Source organism: Sceloporus occidentalis, unplaced genomic scaffold, assembly GCF_023333645.1.
Source record: "Sceloporus occidentalis isolate IW3139 unplaced genomic scaffold, rSceOcc1.0.p SCAF_3, whole genome shotgun sequence".
Lineage (NCBI taxonomy): Eukaryota > Metazoa > Chordata > Lepidosauria > Squamata > Phrynosomatidae > Sceloporus > Sceloporus occidentalis.
The window spans coordinates 73,056,364-73,068,644 of NW_028316983.1; the positions used below are offsets into that span (position 1 = coordinate 73,056,364).

Here is a 12,281-nt window from a genome sequence, read left to right on the forward strand (position 1 = left end):
GATTCAAAATGTAGCTGGAAATTAGATCAAGGGCAGTAGTGAGATGTCACCACTGCAGCCAAGGATATCTGGGAATGATGGGGCAGAAGAAGCCATAGTTCAGTGCTAGAGCACATAATTTGTATAGAGAAAGTGTAATCTCTCTTTTAAAAATAGAATGACTAGTAGGTGATTTTAAAAACTGTGTTAGTCTCTCTTTTTTAAAAAAAATTAAAAGTTTTTATAAAATAAAAAATACAGTTAAAGAAACAAACACTTTACAGGGGATTTCAATCCACATGTTGGAAAAAGAATTCCCCCTTTAAAGTTTTAGTACATGTAATTTCCTCCTCCCCTTGAGTGACCTACATGAAATGATAAAATTTCAACATTGATTCTTCATGTACAATAATATCATTTCCTAGGATTTATCCTTAATAAGCTTATTCTACATAGTCATTTTACTTATAAGTACTTTAACACAGTAAAAATAGATTCCTGCTCTTATTTCCATCTTTCTTTACAGAATTCAACTATTTTTGACCATTCATTTGTAATCTTCTCCACGTCCTTATGTCTTAAGCACGCCGTCAATTTGTCTATTTCTATCATATTGGTTAATTTAAATAACCATTCATCTATTTGTGGTGTTTCTGAACTTTTCCAGTATTGAGCTATTGTTAATCTTGCAGCAGTTATTAAATATAAAAGAACTCTCCAATACTTTCTTTCAATATTAGGGGGTATTTCATTTAACATATTCAACAAATATATTTCTGGCTGCATTTCATACTTAATCTGTAACATCTTTTCTATTAAAATATGAACTTGTTTCCAATATTTAACCAACTTCGAACATCTCCACCATACATGGATCCACGTCCCTTGTGTCTTGTAACATTTCCAGCAGGAGTCTGAGGTTTTAGGGTAAATTTTTGCCAATCAGAAAAACTGTGCTAGAGTCTCTTGAGAGCTGCTGCCAGTCAGATTGGATAATATTGGATTCAATGGATTAACAACCTGGCCTGGTAAAAGGTAGTTTTCTCTGAGCAGACCTGGGGCATACAACCTGCCTTTCTGAAAATCCTAGCCCCCTTTCCCCCAGTCTGGGTGCTCAGTTGCTATGACAGAGCTCTACTGCCAGATGTCACAAAGGAGGCACACAAAAGGACAAAGACAAGACAGTTGCCACCTTTCACATCCAGGATGCTTTTCTGTTTGCAGTTTCTACTGCCTTATAGAGCTCCCCCCACCCTTTTGTATTAGGGTAAATATTACCACTGACTTTGTATTCATGCACACACAAATACCCTGCTATGTTAAACCAACAAAAGCCCAGGAAATAAAGCCTGGAATGCTCTCTGGTTCAGGGATTCCCAATTGGTGCAACCTTGCACACAGTTTGCTAAAATAACAAGGATATAGCCCAAACAGTGAAAGGTAGATTCTTCTGCCAACAGCTTTTGCAAAAGGGTGGTTTGTAAAGTAACAGTTTACAAGTCCAAGAGGATGAAGAAAGAAAGCTAAAGTTGCCAATGCTACGTTATCCAAATCCTTTACATAAGTAGCATTATTCCTTTGTCTGTCTCATGAAAATCCATCATCAAACCAAATAAGGATTAAGAGAATCAATGCATTATACACTACAAATATTCACTAGAATTAAATTTGGTATACTGTACTTCTTACATACATATCCAATACATATCAAGATGATAGCTTTTTGCTTGAGCATAAACTGGTATAGTTATTAAGGTCAGTCAAGCTGAGCTTAATAAACCAAGTCTCAGGTAACTAACAATTTGCAGACAGGATTTCATCATGTTGTATGAGTAAGGCATGATGTTGAGTTCCTAGTCCACATGGAAGTGGAGAATAAACTTTTTCTTTTCTGAAAATTGAGGAAGCATTGAGTGTGCACACCAGTTAGGAAACCATAAAATGTTTAAGGGTAGTTTGCAATGGTTTGGATTTCTGTCCAGCTCACCAGCCTTTTCCAGCAGCACAATAAGCCACAATGCTATATTTATTTTCATTACTTAACTTCTGGCATCAAATTTCAAAATTTTGTCCCTACCACACATGCACAGATAAAGAGAAAAAAAGAAAAGAAAAAATTTTTACAACTGGAATGAATCTGATAAAACTTTTTATTTTGTTTCTCCTCCCGACCCACCATTACTACTATTGTTGCACATTTAGGAAGTGTGTGCTTTCTGGTTATGAAAACTACCAAGATTGTTTGAACTATAAAATTCACACAAATTAGATCTCGACCTTCCACACTAAAGTCTCTCTCTCTCTCTCCCCCCCCCCCCCCTCTTTAAAAGTGTACCCAGGGTAGATTTAGACCCTGGGAAAGTCCTCCCCCTATTGGTTGCCACAGTCATTGTTCCAGTGGAACAGGGCGGTCAAGGCAGGCAGGTCACCTTCTGTAAAGCTAATGACACATAGAAGACAGAGACCCTGACTGGACTTAATGAAAATTCGCAGGGATACAATCATAATGCCTTGGGTTGCCAGGGAGATCAGCTCCCATCTCAACCACACAATCAGAAACCCAGCTTCTGCAGTCAAAGCTGAGTTGACAATCCTCTTCTTGAAAAGAATCTATCTCCCTCTAAGACATCATAGGGTTCAGAAAGGAGCAGGCCTGCATTATGAAAAGGGGGACATTTTGAGCAGGCAAGACTTTCCTTGCTCCAAGCTCAACTGCTTTCCTTTCTTGCATAGGAAGGCTGCAGTTATGCATGATGGAGTCATCTAGCTCAGGCTGCCTTGGCAAGGCCTCTTATTGAGATGTTAATAGGGGGGAAGGCTCTATAGACAGCTCTCTCCCTTTGCTCCCTGTTCCTGGGGCACTGACACAGCTGCTTCCTTTCCAACAGCTCCATTTGCTGCATAGCAATGGCAGTATAAAGACTGGCCACCCTCCCACGTGGGATTTTTTTAAAAGTATCTAGAATCCATTGGTTTACATACAGTTGAACTTTCCCTCCACTGGCTCACATGAATGTTACAAATAAATAATAACTTCTCCTAGGGGAACAGCCTCTTTAGGATGCCCAGCGTTCCCATAATCATGAACTGCAAAGTTTTAACTTTCCAAACCTTATAGAGTGAGAAATGTATCTTGAAAATTTCTCTGCATTTTGGCGTCAAGTGACTCAAATACACAGAAAGTAAATATAGAATTTTCCTTTATCTTTCTTTCACTCACTGTGATAAGAAATTTGTCACAAGCTTCTATCAGTGATACTACAGTTCTGAAGTTCATATAGTACCTGCATTCTGTAGACATAAAGTAACTGCTGTCTTTTATTATCTTCACAGGCTAAGTTCTTTATGCTAGTATTTTTTACTGCAACCTAATCTTTTACACAGACTTAAATACCCTAAAGGCATTGATCTTGGAAGGTAAGCAGGGTCAGCCCTGGTTAGTACTTGGATGGGGGACTGCCAAGGAATATCAGGTGCTGTAGGTTATATTTCAGAGGAAGGAATGGGCAAAACCACCTCTTGTCTAAGAAAACCCTCTGAAATTTGTGAGGTTGCCTTAAGTCAACAGGAGACATGAAGGCACATACACATTCACGCATACAGTCTTTCACACTGGGCCACAACTGATCTAATTAATGTGCTAAGACAACACTTGTGAGGTGTCCTTTAAAAAAAATTTCAGTTTTTTTTCCTTTTAAAATTCTGCATCAAAGGATTAAACTCAAACGTTAGATCCGTGTTTTGGGACTTTTAGTTCTCAGGGAAGTTGCTTAGCACTTAAAAGAGGTCCAAACCCTTAGAGAGACATTTGCAGTACACATACCCCACAGCACAGGGCAGGGCAAAAGGAGTCACATGAACACTGGGAAGTTTACATGCTTTCCTTATGTCTTTATCACTCATGTTGCTGTGTCCCATGTCTTCCCCCACACCAGTGGTGGCAGTCCAGAAGTTGTGGTCCTATATTTAACTTTTCCAAGTTCTGCTCTGTTCCTTCCCTACTCATCCCCCCACACCCTTGCATCTCATTTCCTCTCACTTCTGGAGGAAGACTACTCTACTCCATGCGATCACGATTAGAAAGAAAGTTTAAATGGATGAGCTTAACAACTGCTATGTGTTTGGGGAGTTTGGGGGAGTACTACAGCATTGAGAGGGGGGTTAATGCTTACCTTCCCAGCTTCACTTTCTAGGAAATCATCCCCACATAAGATCTAAAAAATATCTTCCTGTTGGCACCAATAGACCAAGTTCTGGGGAACAGATCAGAGCCAGGACTTCATGCACCATGTGTATAGAAATGCCCTTTCTGCTCCTGTTTCTAATGATTCGGATAAGACATTGTACTGCACACAACATGTGTTGGGTTGAAAGAGCAGAAATCTAAGTTTGGATGCCAACAGAACTAGGGAAATGTATTTTCTGGCTCCAGAATGACAAAAGCATCCCAGGGCTGGAAACATTTAAAAATTCAATCAATATATGTTGGATTTCAAGCACACATTGATAATTCTTAGCTCCCACTATGGCCCTGCCACACAATAGAGAAGCTTGGCTAGCTTTACCACAGGAGTGGAAAACAAATTGAAGAAGTAAAACACATCTTGTGGGTGTTCCTCCACGCATTGACAGATGTAATACAGCCATGTGGAAATTACTTGCAAATGCTTTTTGTGTGCATTTTAAAAATCAGATCATAAAGGTTGCAAAGAGAAGAATTTAGAGTTTATATATTTTAAGTCTACTTTCTCTCCCCTCCCCACAATCAAGTTTACAGAGCTAGAAATGAGATGCTTTTCTTTTAGGATAAACATTTCATTTAACGATAGCCTGATTTCTAATTCTGAGTGCTGCATCTATAACCACATATACTGAATTCTACTAGCCTTTATAACAGAGCTTTGATAGACTCCACCTATGCAAGTATACATTGTAAAGAGGGGGCTACAATGGGAAATAGATTATTAGTCAGAAAAATACTTTTTCAGCACAGTAGAAATGGATGTCTTTAGACTTTAAAAATTTGAGGAGCTGATAGTAACAGATAGCTGCAAGAGATTAAAAGGATACAGGCTGGCCAATGTGAACATGAAATCAGCCTCTGTGCCAGTCTTCCTCAACCCGATGCCCACAGACATGTGGGACTAAAATAGCCATGGCTGTGCAGGAGGACAGTTGTGAGCCAACACATCTGGTGGGTATGAGATAGGAATCCCTCCATGCATGGTGCTCTTCTGTTGGCAAGTGTAGACTCCTAAACCTTTGGGAACTAAGGGCGTATCAGTGTAATGTACTAGTCTTATTTCTTGCTTATTAGTGAATGTGTTTTTAAAAGTTTTAATTCTATGAATCGTTTTGTGATCATTTTACTAATTGTATGATGTTTTAGTATGATTACTAATTTTTTACTGATATGCGATTTTGTCTGTATCTGTTTTCATTTTTGTAAGATGCTTTGGTTCCCAACTCTGAGGAAGAGATGGGGCAGAAAAAAACAAATAATGGCCTAATACAGACAGGCACAAAGTGGTGTACTGCTGCCGATTCTAGGGTTCCAGACCACATGGCAACTGCAATGTCTGGAACCCTAGAACGTCATCATGGCGGCCTCCCATCCACACGGGGCCGCCATGATGAGGTGTGCGACGTGCAGTGTCCACACTTCCTAGAGCGGATTGTTCCCGTGGCAACCACACGGGAACAATCCTGAGGAGAAAGGGGCCGCCCCTTTCTCCTCTGTAGGACCTAGGTGTCAGGGGGCATGAAGCCCATGGACACCTATTTTCCGGGCCATGGAGAAGCAGCATTTTGCCGCTTGTCCATGGCCCGGAAAATGCTGGATTGCAGCTGCAAAGGGGTGGGTGCAGATCGCCTCTTTGGGGAGGCCTGTACTGGGCCAACATCATAACTGGGGGATGTTGCTATATGCTCACTTTATTATGTTTATATTATATATTGCATATTATGTTTGTTGATTTGTTTTTAAAATCCAGCACATTAAGCTTTGTTTCGGAAGTCCAGTTAAGTCTCAGGATGCAAAAACAGTAAGGAAATAAAAGCATAGAGCTGTTAGGAAACTATCAGGAACTAAGAAATTACAAGATAGAAAGATATTCTGAAACATCCAGGGAATGGATCAACTTGAAAGTGTCAATGACTGAGAGAACTGCCTTTGCAACTTAAAATGGACATATTCCTGGCGTTCCACTTCTTTTTCTGTGGATATACTATCAGCTTGGCAAAAAATGATTATCCAGTTTTAGTGGGTAAACAACAAGAAGTTTATTCACAGAATCCAAGAGAAAGGTACAATATGTTTTGCTATGACAGATATACAAGCCTCAACTAAATTGGAGAAATCTGGTGGTATGGTAGAAAACAACCTAGTGGGCTCTTCCTTAAGGTGCTAATGTGTCAGGAAGAGACAGTATTTGTTGCAACACATTCCCCTTTTTAACATGATCCAAATGACAGGTTGCCAACAGTGATGGTTTTAACTGCTTCTCCTTCCTTCTTATGAAGTGTCTTATTCCTACTCTAAGGTGAGGCTTTAAAAACAAAACAAAACAAATTTGGTCATCAAATGAATTGTGACAACTGAAGATGTATGCTTCAAATTCCTCTCACACACTTTCCTGTTTCCCTTCTCCCCCTCCCCAAAACCTCTCTACAGCTTTAGCAGTAGACTTCTCTGCTCACAAAGATCACAACCTCCACATACTAGTCAATTTCAGCATGCATTAGAACAGCAAGGGAAGGTCATTGGAAACATTCCTCCACTTAAGTTCTCAGGCTGACTATTTGAGTATTTGAGTTTGATCTTTCCAAGCACAGGGATCTGCTTCTTCTTTTTTTAAATCTCTATGAAGTTATAGTGCTAAAATGATAAATTGTAATGGTCCTATTCCTGTATTTGTTTCCTTTGAGGAAGATCACCTGCCTGTACACATTCACCTACTATATGAACTGAGGCACTGGAGACTGTCTACTGGAGTGTGTGTATATACTGGGGAGGGGTTTTCACAGGAAACAAACCCAGGAGCAGCCCCATTAAAGTTCACTCAATAAGGAGGCACTGAGAGAGAAACAGAAGGAGACTGCATAAGGACTGTAGCAATCTAAAATCACATTTGGGGGCTCTGAAGGGGCGGGGCACACCACATCTAACAGTACAAACCATAAGATGCCCACAAATGAAATGAAATGTGTCACCTTTCTACTGCAGGTTTAAAAAATAAACAAAGGTCAGAAGAGTATTTGGACAGCAAAGCACGAAGAAGCAAGATTAACTAGTGTGATATAAATTGGCACAAACCACCAGTCTGCACGAACCCTGAGATATGATCTCATTGTCAAACTTACTACGGCTTTAACCAAGATGATATATAACTGCTAGGTATTTGAAATGCAACAATCAGAATATGCAATAATATTATTCACATAGGCTGGAACTGTATCCCACTCTGTTTTGTATAAGTATTGGTAATAAACATATTGTCCTTCCAACAAGATCTGTCTGCCATTAGAATTGACACCACTAGTGCACACTGAAATCCAGAGAGCTGAGGGGGTGACTATCTACAGCAGACTTGGGAAGGATTAGTGGCATGCAAAGAGCAGAAAAGAAATGAGCTATTCACTTTATTAGGTGAAATGATAAGAGATTATCATTACTTTTTAATCTTTCAGCCCGTAAAACTTAAATTGTAAAAGAGAAGGAAGTCAACAAATAATTTTTTTTGCAAAAAACCAGCATCCGTTTACTGAATTTTGAAATTGTAAACATAAATACTGACATAAATATTTGTACAAGTTCTTTACAGTCAGGAATAACCACTGCATCCCTCTCCCCCTCTGTATTTTAAGTTTTTAATAATGAAAATCAGAAATCACAAAATTGATGAGCACTGCCAACAGGTTTGATTTAGCACTAAAATTACAATCTGAATGTGTTTGAAACTCAGCAAAAAGCCAAACAGCTGAGCTGGTCTTCTCTTGCATTCGTAAGAGGGGGATTTAGCTCAGTACTGTAGCCTAACACAGGCATAGCCATCAGATGCTCAGATATGTTAATGTATTGTCCAGGTGTGGTAAAAAGAAAGAAGGGCTGAGAGACTGACTTTAAAAAAGAAAGAGAAAAGGCCCATGGGGGAGTGATGACCAAGAAGGCATAAGGGGAGGGGGTAGATTACAAGGATTTAGGTCTTTAAAGCAGAGACCACCTAACAAGATGACTCCAAAATGCTTCTAATTTCAGTAAGGCTGTAACCCTCCCCTCCGCCACCCCCATTCCTCCATTGTAAACAACTAATCCCAGCAGAAAACAACGGAGAGTAAAATGTATACTCATTCTGCAGCATTCCAGGCCCTGCTTTATCTTTTATTTATTTTCCTAAGAGGTCAGAGATTGTTTGAAGGGTGGGGGGAAGGAAGCCAAAGACATAGGCCATCTCTTGTGTGGGCTTAGACGAGGAAGCTGTTCTAAAGTCGATGTCCAAGAACATACAATCTGGAGTTTTTATAGCAGAGCAATCCCAGGCCTCCCCCCCCCCTTTTTTTTTTTTTTTTTTTGTGGTAAAGCTACACAGCTTTAAACCAAAGGACAGGGTGGTCGATTGCTTCGGAAAGAAATGTAAAGAATTGGGAAATAATTCCTTTTCCTGTTGAAACTATAAATAAGGAAGGTTGATTTACACAGTGCCAGCACTGCTGACTTTCAAAGCTTGCTATCTGTCTATAAATCAAGCATGTTGAGGGAAGTTAACCCTATACTTAGAGAGAGAGAGAGAGAGAGAGAGAGAGAGAGAGAGAGAGAGCCAGAAAAAAAAAGGCAAAGTCTCCATCACCTAAAGTAGTGAGAGTGCCAAGAAATTGTGGTCTTCTATTCTTTTTAGCCCCAGAAAACGCAAATTGAGTGAAATCAAACGTACTGTGGAGGAGTGGGGAATGACAAGGGAGGGAGACCAAAATTTGCAGTGTTCAGCACCCAAGGACTATTCTGAAGGAATCTAAAGTATAGCCAATAATTACAGCCTACCCACTAATTATTTAGGACTCAATGATTAAAGTAATGGAGGAAAAGGAGCTTAGATAAGTGAGGTCAAGACCTCAAGTGGAGCTTTGGACCTGGATTTGCCTGCCAGAGATTTGGATGACAAATACTTGCCTTGCATCCAGTCTGTAAACATGATGAAACACAACACATCCAATCTGGTGATTTTAAATGACATGTCAACAGCTGATGGAGAAGCAACCATGTATGACTTGGCATTGGGTGATGTTGTCACACCAGGAAAACACTAACTGGTCCTGTCTTGACTCTATTGGTGGTAGATGTTGCCCCAAAATAGTCTAAATAGAATATATTTCATATTTGAGACTTGCTCTAGGAAACTTGCAATAATGCAGAATACATTGGCCTGTTACAGACCGCCTGAAAGCGGCAGTCTGCCGGCGCCTCCACTTGCTCTGCGAGGGAACCGCAGCTTCTGTACCGCGTGGCTCCCTCGCGGAGCAAAAAGAAGCAGCAAAAAGCAGCTTCTTTTTGCGCCGCCGAAATGATGTGGCAAGGCACCAGTGGCACACTTGCTGCATCATTTTCACAGCGTGACGTGCAGATGCTAAGCGTCCGCAACGTCAAAATGGTGGCACCCATCTATATAGGGTGCCGCCATTTTGTACGCGCGCTGTGTGTACTGGGGTTAGGGGTGCAGAACACGTACTTTATGCCCGTGCGGAACGGGCCATTGTTGCTTAACAGAATCCTGGCTGATCTGTCTCAGAGTTGGTGATCCCTTAGATCTGAAAGACACCCTACACCAAGTACACCTTGTCAGCTCTGGCTTCACAGTTCATGACAGCCATGGAACTCACCAAATGTACTGGAAGCCCAAAATGTATGGCAAGACATACAGAGATTCTATGTAGAAACTGCTGACCTATATGTCAGGATCTGGGACTAGTAGGATGTTACCTTCCGTTACTTGGGCACATTTCTCAGGAGTGCTGAACTTTTGGACAAAAGAGCAATGATTAAAATGATCCACTCTTGGAGACTCATGAAGCTGATTTGTTTCCTGAAGTCACAATTGCTCATTGACCTGTTATCTTTTCCTGCCAATGATCTAGTCAGCTTCTGCAATAGTATATAAAATACATTATGCCAACAGTTATTCCTAGGCATCTGGATCTAGGGCTGCATCTACACTGCAGAATTAATGCAGTCTTACACCACTTTAACTGCCATGGCTCAGTGCTATGAAATTCTGGGAGTTGTAGTTTGTTTGATATTTAGCCTTTTTTGTCAGAGAGCTCTAGTGCCATTACACACTACAAATCCCAGGATTACACAGGATGGAACCATGACTGCATTAATTCTGCAGTGTGGCAGCAGCCTAGTAGCAAACCTTTTGTCTTGTTTAGTATCTCGACTTTTGGAAGGCAAGTTTGCAAAGAAAGTAATATGCATTTATTTTGACTGGGCCACCACTACTGAGCACCAGTGTGGTACAGAGGTTTGAGTGCTGGAATATGGCACTAGAAACCAGGGTTTGAATCCCTGTTCAGCCATGGAAACCCGCTGAGTACTCCTGATCAAGTCACATTCTCTTAGTCTCTGATAGCTGCAGTTACAAGTCATAGAATCATAGAATCATAGAGTTGGAAGAGACCACTAGGGCCATCCAGTCCAACCCCCTGCCATGCAGGAAATCCAAATCAAAGCATCCCTGACAGATGGCCATCCAGCCTCTGTTTAAAGACCTCCAAGGAAGGAGACTCTATCACCCTCCGAGGGAGTGCATTCCACTGTCGAACAGTCCTTACTGTCAGGAAGTTCCTCCTAATGTTGAGGTGGAATCTCTTTTCCTGTAGCTTCCATTGTTCCGGGTTCTGTTCTCTGGAGCAGAAGAAAACAAGCTTGTTCCCTCCTCAATATGCCATCCCTTCAAATATTTAAATAGCGCTATCATATCACCTCTTAATCTTCTTTTCTCCAGGCTAAACATCCCCAGCTCCCTAAGTCGTTCCTCATAGGACATAGTTTCCAGACCCTTCACCATTTTTGTCGCCCTCCTTTGGACACGCTCCAGTTTCTCAATGTCCTTTCTGAATTGTGGCGCCCAGAACTGGACACAATATTCTAGGTGGGGCCTGACCAAAGCAGAATACAGTGGCACTATTACTTCTCTTGATCTAGACACTATACTTTTATTGATGCAGCCTAAAATTGCATTGGCCTTTTTAGCTGCTGCATCACACTGTTGACTCATGTTCAACTTGTGGTCTACTTGGACTCCTAGATCCCTTTCACACGTAGTTTCATTCAGCCAGGTGTCCCCCATCCTATATTTGTGCATTTTATTTTTCCGCCCTAAGTGCAATACCTTACATTTCTCCGTGTTGAATTTCATTTTGTTAGCTGTGGCCCAGCTTTCTAGTCTATTCAGGTCATTTTGAATCTTGGTCCTGTCCTCTGGGGTATTAGCTATTCTCCTAATTTGGTGTCATCTGCAAAATTGATAAGTATGCCCCCAATTCTGTCATCCAGGTCACTGACAAATCATTGTCTCTTCTGAACAACTCTTGCCAAGAAAACCCCTTGATATTTCACCTTAGCGTTGCCATAAGTCAGAAACTATCTGAAAGTTTACAACAACAACAAACCATCACTGAAGCAGAATCTGAGAGAGATGTCTGAAATATGTGCTTGCCATCAACACTTGGCTCTATTTCTGTTATTGCTTAGGCATGTTTATATTTATGAGACATTGGCACACTTGTCAAAGCCCTGCCCATTTGCCACTAACAAGTATATGTAGACAAATATCTACCACAAAGTTTGTATTCCTGTCCTTACTTTTGATCTCTGAGTATGGCAACAAGGAATTTTATATCTCCTAGTGTAGTCAGATTACTTTTTAGAATATTTCCCACTGATCTCTAGATTACATATAACAGAAGACACTATTTCCTCGATTCATGCATTAATTTTTCCTTAAAAGAAGTACACAACAGAAATGAATATTCACTGATTTAGAAAATCAAAGAAGACTTTTATTCCTTCTATAATATGAAGGTTAAAAGCAACATGAGAATTTTGGGGGCTGGCCTCTTGCTGAATACAAGAATACAGAGACTGCTTATATCTAACGAAACAAAACTGTGGTAACGAAATGACAACTACACTTGAGATACCTTAATTAACGTAGCAACAGCAGATAGCTATCACTTTCCACTCCCATGTAAGTATCTTTGACTTTGGGTTTTTTGTACATCTTTTAACATTCAGGTGTTATTCTACC

General features: G+C 40.5%; 1 protein-coding gene across 1 annotated transcript in view; it reads right to left on the reverse strand.

The window, feature by feature from the left end:
* The window catches only part of EIF2B3 (eukaryotic translation initiation factor 2B subunit gamma), a 108,310-nt gene that overhangs the window by 6,935 nt on the left and 89,094 nt on the right, over positions 1-12,281 (reverse strand). The gene's annotated exons all lie outside the window — the stretch shown is intronic.